Raw genomic sequence first — 11,171 nt, 5'->3', positions numbered from 1 at the left:
CATTCATCCATCTAGCCATTCGTCTTTAGGGAGATGGGAAGCTTGAATGACTGACTGTCCCACACAGATGGTGTGTGACCAGCGGGAGTTTCAAAAAGAGACCATCTAAATAAGGCTTGGACAGCAGGAAGCTATTTGTGAAGTGTCCGTGCGCCCTCTAGTGGCAAATCTGAGATAATGTTTTCCATGCCTCTGTCTCTTGGTGAGCTAGTGACGGGAGGACCTAGAGGCTCTTGGCTGAATTAGGGGAAAACAGCTGAGGGATACTGAGGGGGCGTCAAATCCACAGAATGGGTGTGATCAAGGAGGGGCAGAGGGAAAAATGTGCTCAGATCACATCCCTGCAAAGCTCATTCAACACAACAACCTTAAAACACTGTAAAAAGCATATCAGATAATTGCTTTTTATACTTTGAAAGTATAAAGGGCTGCGCGCGTTTGTGAAGCCGCTCATCCCTTTTGCCGTCGTGCGGAGCCCGCTGAGGAGTCGCCATGAGCAAGGCCCACCCTCCCGAACTGAAGAAATTTATGGACAAGAAGTTATCATTGAAGTTAAATGGTGGCAGACATGTACAAGGAATGCTGCGGGGCTTCGACCCCTTCATGAACCTTGTGATTGATGAGTGTGTGGAGATGGCAACCAGCGGGCAGCAGAACAACATCGGCATGGTGGTCATGCCGGAAACAGCATCATTATGTTAGAAGCCTTGGAAAGAGTATAAACAATGTTCAGCAGAGGTGCCCACATCCCTCCCCAAAGAGCCTGTGTGACTGACGTAGAATTGGGTCATGTACATTTTCGTATGAAACTTTTTGCTAAATAAACTTTTGTGATACTCAAAAAAAAAAAAGAAAGAAAGTATAAAATATTTCCAGTTGGAGGAGAAAAAAAATCACAGCTTGAGAAATGTTTTTCTGAAGAAACATAAAGCCGGTCTAACTAGCCTGTGAGCCTCATAGGAACCTTTGAGCTTAGAGTGGCAGGCCAGCCTAGAGCCCAGCTCTCTGGTGATGGAAGCCAACGGTCTTGAGTTCCAGCCCAGCCAGGGACACGCATGGAGATCCTGTCTCAAACAAGAACAAAACAAAAATTCAGGTACAGGAAAATTATTTAAATAATCAGAGAGTCAACATGGCTTCATAATCCAGACTTCAATGTTGATAAATTCTGGGGCCATCCTAAAATAGTCTTTCACAAATTTTATGAGGTAAAAACATATCCTTAAAGGCAATGCATATATGAAAGACAGTGTATAAGGCTGCACACCCCACCTACCCCAAGACATAGGATCCTGGAGAGCCCAGAATGACATTGCTGTCAGGGAGCCTCTGAGTATGGCCTCAAGTTGCAAGTTCAGTACCTGGCAGCGCCCCCCAACACAGGCACCAGCTGCTGCCATTCAAACTCTGCACCCCACACTCACGACCTGTGCGACTGTGGGTGAGCTATTTAACTTGCCTGGTTTTCGTTTTTATGGTCTTTAAAGTGGAAGTTATAATAATACATTGATGGCCAGGTGTGGTGGCACATATCTGAACCCCAAAACTTGGGACACTGAAGCAGAAGGATCAAGAATTTGAGGCTAGCCTGAGCTACATAGTGAGAACCTGTGTAATAAAATACATCATACATACATACATACATACATACATGCATACATACATACATACGCAGTTTTTAAGAACACGTAATGAGATAATAAGTAAAATTAGCATGGTATGTGGCACATTATAGTCCCATAATAAATGCTGACCCTTACATACCCTTTTCGCTGACCTCCGTCTTCCTTCTGGACTTTGATGTGACAAACCTCATGAGACTCTTACGCTGTTTTGTGTTTTCCCTAGACACTCACACATTTATCAGTGCTCTTAAACATGTGACCCCCGTGGTGGCGGTGATGCGTTGTGCCCTTGCTTGGACCATGGACAGTCATGGAGTCAGACAGGTTGAGGATTAATACCACTCCCTTACCTTCTCTCTGGGCAGGGAACTTGCTGTGGTCTGGATACCCTCCCCACCCCACCCCCACCCCCGCCACACACACACACACACACACACACACTTCATGGGATGCACTCCTAGCCGTCAGTGGTACTAGAAATGAGGGCCTTGATTAGATAACAGACCAGACAGAGCCATGCTGTGAACCCCTGCTGTGTGAGGCTGCTTTGGAAAGAAGGACTTGTTTTCCTTTTCTTTCTTTGTTTCTTTCTTTCTTCCTTTCTTTCTTTTTCAGGACAGGTTTTTTTTTTTTTTTTCTATGTAGCCTTGGCTGTCCTGGACTCCATTTGTAGACCAGGCTGGCCTCGAACTTACAATGATCTGCCTGGGCAAGAGGGACTTCTATAACCTTCAAAAAGAGGGTACTTGACAGTGACCCTTTCTGGAGCATCTTGATCTGGAACTTCTTGGCTCTAGAACTGATGCCATCCATTTCTGTATTAGTTGGTGTTTTTTAGAGAACCAGAACTGATGTGTGTGTGTGTGTGTGTGTGTGTGTGTGTGTGTGTGTGTGTGTGTGTGCGCGCGCGCGCGCGCGCGCGCGCGTGCGCGCACGCCTAATTAGAGTGGTTAACCAGCTGTGGCCCACCTAGTCAAACATTGTTTCCCAGTGGAAAGTTAAAAAACCCAATAGTTGTTTCGTCCACAAGGCAGATTGTTTCAGCTGGTCTTTACTATGTGTCAAAATCCTGAAGAAGTAGGCTCCGTTGTTACTGAAGGAATAAACTTGCCTATAGGAGTGAGGGCAAAGCCAGGCAGTGGTGGCACACGCCTTTAATCCCAGCACTCGGGAGGCAGAGGCAGGCAGATCACTGTAAATTCGAGGCCAGCCTGGTCTACAAAGTAAGTCCAGGACAGCCAAGGCTACACAGAGAGACTCTGTCTCAAAAGGCAAAAAAAAAAAAAAAAAAAAACACAACAAAACAGGAGTGAGGACAAGCAGGCAGAGTGATGGCTTCCCTCCTTCACATAATTCACGTAGGCAGCCAGCAGAAGACGTGGCCCTATATTTAGGGTGGCTCTTCCCACCTAGGGTGATCGAATCAAGGAAAAGCCCTCACAGGTGTGTCAGCTTGGGTTTAGTTAATTCCAGAGGCAGTCCAGTTGACAAGCGAGAGCAGCCATCAGAATTTGCTTCTCCCTTGCGGCCATATGGAACATGCCGCAGTTTCTCTGTTTTTCATCCTTAGGGTTATTTGGTGCTCGGTTTCTCCATATATTTTCTGAGACTTGCGATGTAGCCCAGACTGGTTGTGAACTTAAGCTATTCCCGCTTCAACCTCCTGGAAGTTGAGATCACAGACATGCTACACCACACCTGAGTCACTCCCCTCTCCAGACATTAGTCTGTCAGTGCTCTCAGGTGTCATCAATCAGTGGTCAGCTATCAAACTTCCCTCAAGTATGGCTCTCTTACTTACACACCAATCCCCTTGGAGCACCTGGTCACAAGAGTGACCTTCATTCTGCTGGAAAAAGTCACAAGAGAAAATATGCACTATCTATTTCATCCGTCTCTGCCTTTGCCATTTTACATTCAGATGCAAAGATGGCTTATGATGTGCAATTAGCCTATCCCAGGGCTAAGGCTCCACAGTGACTTGCCGGGAGATGAGGTAACACATGTCACGTGATTATCAGAAGGTGATGGTTTAGTGGGAACTGTTGGGTCATGTCCACGTCTACTTTATGCTATTTCTAGCAATAGAATTTGTTTTCACAGGATGAAAGGTTTGTTTGGGCTCGTGATTTCAGAAAGATGTGTCCGTCATGGTGCAAAAGGCACAACAATGAGTGGGACTCAGCCTGTGTTCAGCAAAGCTTAGTCTGTGATGTTTTAGTTTCCACAAATTAACGTCATTCTTTCAAGTGTGGGTTGAAATTTTTATAATCTGGTGTATCTTGTTCCCTTCATTGAATTAAACTAACCTAATACATTTTCAATATTTTTATAACAAATTGTATTCTATACATCAAAAACAATATGGGTTATTCTAGCACGCTTTCCCTGAAGAGAAAAATAATGTCCTTTGTTTTTTCATCAGAATGTAACACTGCACTCTGAATTTCTCGGCTTCTAGATATATTGCTTTTCAGTTCATTCTGTACCTGGTATTGGTATATTTGACTTCTCTGTGCCTTGCACACCATGTCTGTGTTGTGCACACAGTGTCTGTGCTATGCACACTGTGTCTGTGCCATGCACACCATGTCTGTGCCATGCACAGTATATCTGTGCCGTGCACATAGTGTCTGTGCAATGTGCATGGTGTCTGTGTCATGCACACCATGTCTGTGTCATGCACACTGTGTTTGTGCCATACACATTGTGTCTGTGCCATGCACACTGTGTCTGTGCAGTGCACACCATGTCTGTGCCATGCACACTGAAGCACGAATGCCTGCTTCTGCCTCTTGAGTTTACGTAGTATAGACAGGAGCCACATACAGACAAAAAGAAACCCTTCTTTCCATCTTTCCTCCTCTTTCTCTCTCTCTTCCTCCCCATTTTCCCAGTTCAGACTGTCAGCAGGAGACTCTAAAGGACTCCATTCCAGATAAGCATCCACCCAGTTCAATAATCAACAGGGTGAGCAGTGAGGTGGTAGGACGAGTGGGCAAGGCATTTAAACTAAGAACGGGATAAACTTCCCAGAACATGTCTGCCATGCAAGCGGCAGCCTGGCATACTCACACTCCAGTGTTTAATTGGTGGGAGACCACAAAGAGAATTTCCAAGAGTTTAATTCCTGCAGTGACCTCATTTCAAGGTCAATATCTTTGGGAACAGTTACGTAATAGGAAAACCAAATGACCAACATTCAGGGCCATTTTGTTTATCTCATCATTTTGGACACTTAAACATCCCCTTAACATAATGATAAACATATTTTTAAAAATTTCTCAGAATTTTGGGTGAAAAGGAAAGACACCAATTTTCTTAACTCCTGAGGGGATAAACCCTTTCAGAGTTTGTTAGGAAACACAAGATTCTTGGCAATCAAACTGCTTTCACAAAGTAATGTCGGGGATGAGTCAGTATAATTGAATAAGGAACATACGGATTAAATTGTCCCTTAAATACACGTGGGTATGAAAGCGAAGGAGAAGAGGACTCGCCAGATATGTTCCCAAAACAAGATGCTTTCAAAATAATTCAAACCAAGAGGCCCCAAACACAGATGTGTCCTCTTATGTCTAAAAAGGCATTTCCCTTCAGTGTCTTAATACGTTAATTTAGTTTTTGCGAAGCGTCTAAGCACATTAGGCACCTCATAGAGCCCCCATTCCGAAATAAGGGCTTCCTCTTTGGACCACAAACTCTTTTATTTCCAAGATAGGACTTCTCTGTGTAATAGCCCTGGATGTCCTGGAGACTAGGCTGGCCTTGAACTCACAGCAATCATCCTGCCTCTGCCTCTCGAATGCGGGGATTAAAGGTGTGTGCCACCATGCCTAGCCAGAACCTGATTTTTTTTTTTTTTTTTTTATGGTGAGAAAGTGTATAGTTAGAACTAGCCAGCTGGACTCAGTCTAGATGATGCCAATCTTGTTGGCAACATCCAGGGCATTGTAATCAGGAGCCAGCTGAACACATGGCTTCTCCTTTCCATTAGGCCTTATAGGGTACATCAATGTCTTAGTTTCTTCATGGCCTGTTGATCTGGTGCTTGTTAGCCTGGACATCCACAATGACCACTAGTGTGTCGTTGTCCTCTATTTTCTTCATGGCTGACTCGGTGGTCAGGGGAAGTTTGATGGTGGCATAGTGGTCAAGCTTGTTTCTCCCGCATGCTCTTTTTCGAGGGTATTGCAGGGTCTTGGGCCGCCGGAGTGGGTGATCTTTTTGCAGCTCTGGATGCTTTTCAGCACGGCCTTCTTAGCTTTCAAGGCCTTCACTTTGGCTTTCGTTTTGGGAGGGGCAGGAGCTTCCTTCTTTGCTTTCGACACCATCTTGGTGAAAAGGTAGAACTTGAACTCTTTTGTTTTGTTTTGTTTTTGTTTGGTTGGTTGGTTGGTTTTGGTTTTTGGAGACAGAGTTTCTCTGTGTAGCCTTGGCTGTCCTGGCCTTGCTTTGTAGAACAGGCTGGCCTCGAATTTACATCAATCCCCCTGCCTCTGCCTCCAGAGTGCTGGGATTAAAGGCCTGCGCCACCACGCCCAGCTAGAACTTGAATTCTTTTTTTTTTTTTTTTTTTTTTTTTTTTTTTTTAGAGATTTCTTTATTTGTTATGTATACAATATCCTGCCTGCAGGCCAGAAGAGGACACCAGATCTCATTATAGATGGTTGTGAGCCACCATGTGGTTGCTGGGAATTGAACTCATGACCTTTGGAAGAGCAGTCAGTGCTCTTAACCACTGAGCCATCTCTCCAGCCCTAGAACTTGAATTCTTTTTTTTTTTTTTTTTTTTTTTTGGTTTTTCGAGACAGGGTTTCTCTGTGTAGCCTGGGCCATCCTGGACTCACTTTGTAGACCAGGCTGGCCTTGAACTCACAGCGATCCGCCTGCCTCTGCCTCCCGAGTGCTGGGATTAAAGGCGTGCGCCACCACGCCCGGCTAGAACTTGAATTCTTAATGAAATAATTAGCACAATCTTTTCCTGGTTTCCCACATTGTTTGTGTTAAACCTGTGCAGCAATGGACACTATTGTCAGTTCTCTTTCTGAAACTGATTTAATCATCTCTAAACTGCTTAATAGGAACAAACTTTAGCACACTATCTTTTACCAATTGAATTATTTTTACCATCATTTTATCTTCCTCACATCAATGCAAACATGTATGCATATATGTATCTCTCTGTATAACACTATCTGAAGAAAGTGTGCCTTCATTATTATTCCCAATAAAAAGGCTTACAACACCCTTGTAGAAAGGGAAGCATTGTAGGACCCAGAGCACTTAATGGCTCCAGTGGATCAACATGCCATTCAGATCTGCTGGGTAGAACCCCGTTCACTTCAGGCTTTCATTAGTTCTATAGAAGCTGCAATACACAGGTCCACTCTTCTGCTATCTCCAGATCTCATTAAATAAATTTTTTTAAAAAAGGACCAACCAGACTAGGTGGCACACACCTTTAATCCCAGCACTCGAGGAGGCAGAAGCAGCAGGATCTCTGTGAATTTGAAGCTAGCCTGGTCTACAAAGTGAGTTCAGGACAGCCAGGATACACAGAGAAACCCTGTCTCAAAAAACCAAATAAATAGATAGATAGATAGATAGATAAAATTAAATTTAAAAAGGATCTACACAAAGAAGCATAGTAATTGAACAGTTTATAAATTACGTGTTCGGGTTCTTTTTTACTATGAAGTGGAAAATGGGCCCTGTCTTGAAAACAAAGATGAAGTTATCTTTCATAGTGGTGCACACCTGTAATCCCAGCACTCAGGGAGGCAGAGGAAAGTGGATCTCTGTGAGTTCCGAGGCCAGCCTGGTCTCTAAAGTGAGTCCAGGACATCCAAGGCTACACAAAGAAACCCTGTCTTAAAAAACCAAAAAGCCAAAACCAAAACCAAAACCAAAAACTAACCAAACAAACAAAAAGAGAAAGAAAGAAAGATGGAGTTATCGCTGTGATATACTGATTTCTGCATTGATTTTGTGTTGTTACAAAGACAAGGCACACATGGGCTGGAGAGATGTCTCAGGGGTTGAAAGCACTGGCTGCTCTTCCAAAGGTCCTGAGTTCAATTCCCAGAAAGCACATGATGGCTCACACCTATTAGAGATCTGACGCCCTCGTCTGGCCCACAGGTGCAGGCAGAACACTGTGTACATAGTAAATGAATAAATCTTTAAAAAAAAAAAAAAAGACAAGGCACATATGTATTAATTATTCTGTTGCTGAGATTAAATACCATGGCCAAGGAAATTTAAGGAAGAAATAATTTATTTTGGTTTTACAATCCCAGACGGCCGAAAGCACATCATGGTGGGAAGGCATGGCAGCCGGATGCAAGCACCCTGGCACAAGCAGGAAGCTTATTCCCAGCTGTAAATGCAAAGCGGAAACAGCAAAAAGAAGGCAAGGCTATTTACTCTCAGATACACACCCCATTCTCACTCAAACCACTAACTGAGGAAGAAATGTCTGTAACTCTTCTCAAGAATTTGCACTGTAAAGTGGGGCGTGGTGGTACATACCTTTAATTTCAGCACTCGGGAGGCAGAGGCAGCTCCATCGCTGTGAGTTAGAGGCCAGCCTGGTCTAAAAAGTGAGTCCAAGACAACCAAGGCTAACACAGAGAGACCATGTCTCAAAAAACAAACAAACAAACAAACAAAAAGAATTTACACTGCTAAAAGGGAAAGTTCCTTTTCTAGGTTGCCGACCCTGCGTTGACATTGGTGCTGGCTGCCAACTGCGCTAGCTGAGGCCAGTGACTGCTTGAACCACTCAGGAGGAGTTACTAATGGATGGTGGTTTTGATTGAAAGTCAAGTTTGCTCTCTTGGCTTGTTGCAAAGACAAGCGTAGTAAGGGGCACACTGCCATAGCTAGGTCAGCACCTGGCCTACGTAGTAAAGGGCAGTGAGTGGAGAAACCCATAGCTGCTCAATGGACTTAGAATGAGTGACATTTAAGTGCTCAGACTAAACATTTATGTTACCCTCGCTAGGGGTCAGGAGGGACAGAAAGAATGTGAGAGCTGGAAGGCAGGGCTTTGAAATGCTATCATGTATGTACCACAAAGCTAATCATGATCTCATCATAGCTGAGGTTGCCTGAGCTCAGGACAGTGCCTGCCAAGAGCCAGTCATAGATCAAGGAGGAGGTGATGGGTTCGTACCCTTCCCTCCTGGACAATAAGGTTCTGATGGATTGCAGCTGAAGAGAAAGTGTGTGAAAGAATGGGATTTCCTTCTACTCAGTCAGGGTTGCTGAGTATAAGAAAACACTTCTCAGAGTACACTCTGGAGCTTTCTCACCACCCATGTTAAGAACGCTCCCTGGTCAGCGTGGGAGAGCTTGGTCTTGGTGGCGTGGGTACCCAAGTACCCAAGGTACCCTGTCCCTTGCCGGCTTTGGCACTGGTACTTGGGTGAGCTGGCCCTTTCTTTGCTGGGGCAGTCTTGGAAAACAGGCCCTGATAGTGTGGATTCAGGACAGCTGGGCCCACTGGTGTTGAGCTCGGGAGAGCCAGTCTCACCCCTCACGTAAGCAAAGCAGGAAAGCTGGCCCCAGTGGCACAGGTGCAGGAGAGCTGGCAGGCTGATCAACTCAGCTATCACCCAGGCCCAGACCCAGGGCTTTGAGTTGGCCCACCCCAAACATCTACCCCATGTGTGAACTGCTGGAGCCAGTGAAGGGACCAGTCCTGCAGAGCTAAAGCCACGGGACCTCCATAACACAGGGCAACAGCATCATATCTGAGTCCCAGTGAGAATCCAGTACTGAGAGTGCGGCAGAAGGCAGACGCCTTGAACCAGACCATCGATCCATTGCAATGAACATTTGCAAATAAGGAAGTATGGACAAATGGGTATATTGTGGGACACACTATGACACATAGCAGGGTTTATGATGAGATGGTGGTGATGATGATGATTTAATTTTCAATTTTTTTGTTTTCTTTTGTGGGGAGGGTGCAAAGGCAGAAAGCAGATATGGAGGGAGGGGAAGATGAGTGGGATTTGGGTACATAATGTGAAATTCACAAAGAATCAATAAAAAGTTAAAAAAAAAAAAAAAAAGAATTAAAGCCAGATGTGGTGGCACACACCTTTAATCCCAGCACTCAGAAGGCATAGGCAGGCAGATCTCTGTGAGTTCAAGGCCAGCCTGGTCTTCAAAGTGAGTCCTGGACAGCAAAGGCTACACAGAGAAACCTTGTCTCGAAAAATCAAAACCAAAAAAAGAGGTTACCTGGCACTGCCTCGTGACTGCTTATACAGAAACCCCTTTGATAGTCTTCATGGTGAACCCCTCTTGTGGGCAGCGTCAGGCTCTGGGTCTGGGTACCTCTACTTCAGGTATCTCCACCCCTGAATCTGGCTTTAGCTTTGCAGAGGCAGGTGGTATGTTGACTGACAAGCTTTGGGGATGTGAAGAGCCAACGCCAGTTTAGCACGCGGTGACTCTGTGAGGTTGGTCACTGCTGTGGCAATGTGCTCCCGGCAGAGCGAGTTTCCTGTTATTCTGGCAATTTCCTGAGAATCAGAATTTCCCTATCATCTCGTTTGTGTTTTCAGCGGAGGGTCACAGTGTCCATGAGAGCCCCTGAGCTCTTCTGAGCCTGCTCTGGTGACATGCAGCCCGTCCAGGCAGGGATGAGTGTAAGAGCAGCTTTCTGACAGGGAAGGGCTGACTTTGCTCCAGTGTGAACACCACGTTCCTGTGGCAGCCGTTAGTCAAGCTGCACCCAAGACAGATATTTTAAAATAAAATCCTATTAATCTGGAATCCATAAAGGCACCAAATAATGGGCTGACCACAAAAGACCACTACAGTGCTTTGTATAATGACAATTCATAGTGTCTTTACTTATACAGGAAACAAAACAGGTACTGTGTCCACATGTATGGAGCTATGAGGCCCCACTAGGAAGCTGCTGGAGATGCTTTAGAGATGCTAAAAAAGTTAGAGTGTGGAGTTAGGGTGGAGAGGATCAAGATGTATTCTGTACACGTATGAAAGTGCCAAAGAAAAAGGGAAGATATTTAAAAATAATGGCCAAGCCAGGCGTGGTGGTGCATGCCTGTAATCCCAGCACTCGGGAGGCAGAGGCAGGGGAATCTCTTTGAGTTCAGGGCCAGCTTGGTCTACAAAAGCAAGTCCAGCCGGACATGGTGGTGCACACCTTTAATCCCAGCACTCGGGAGGCAGAGGCAGGCGGATCGCTGTGAGTTCGAGGCCAGCGTGGTCTACAAAGTGAGTCCAGGATGGCCAAGGCTACACAGAGAGACCCTGTCTCGGAAAAAAAAAAAAAAAGCAAGTCCAGGATAGCCAGGACTTCAGAGAAACCCTGTCTCAGAAAACAAACATAAAAATGCTAATGGCCAAGCAGCTTTTCCTCTGAACCTAAATCATTTTCCTACTCACATCAAGGCGCACTAATGTTTGTCTGCGTGGATCTCAGCAAATCCATATAAGGTGCATGCTAGCTGACTTTCCTCCTTTCTGTGACCAAGTACCTGAAACGAAGCAACTCAAAGG

At 45.2% G+C, this 11,171-nt stretch overlaps 1 pseudogene; it reads left to right on the top strand.

Moving 5' to 3' along the window:
• The first annotated feature begins 433 nt into the window (after window positions 1–433).
• LOC127193677 (small nuclear ribonucleoprotein G-like) lies at window positions 434–722 on the top strand (annotated as a pseudogene).
• Window positions 723–11,171: the final 10,449 nt, after the last annotated feature.

This window comes from Acomys russatus, chromosome 9, assembly GCF_903995435.1.
Source record: "Acomys russatus chromosome 9, mAcoRus1.1, whole genome shotgun sequence".
NCBI classification, from domain to species: Eukaryota; Metazoa; Chordata; class Mammalia; order Rodentia; family Muridae; genus Acomys; species Acomys russatus.
Note: the sequence above shows the minus strand (reverse complement) of the source record. Positions and strands in the feature narration are given on the sequence as shown.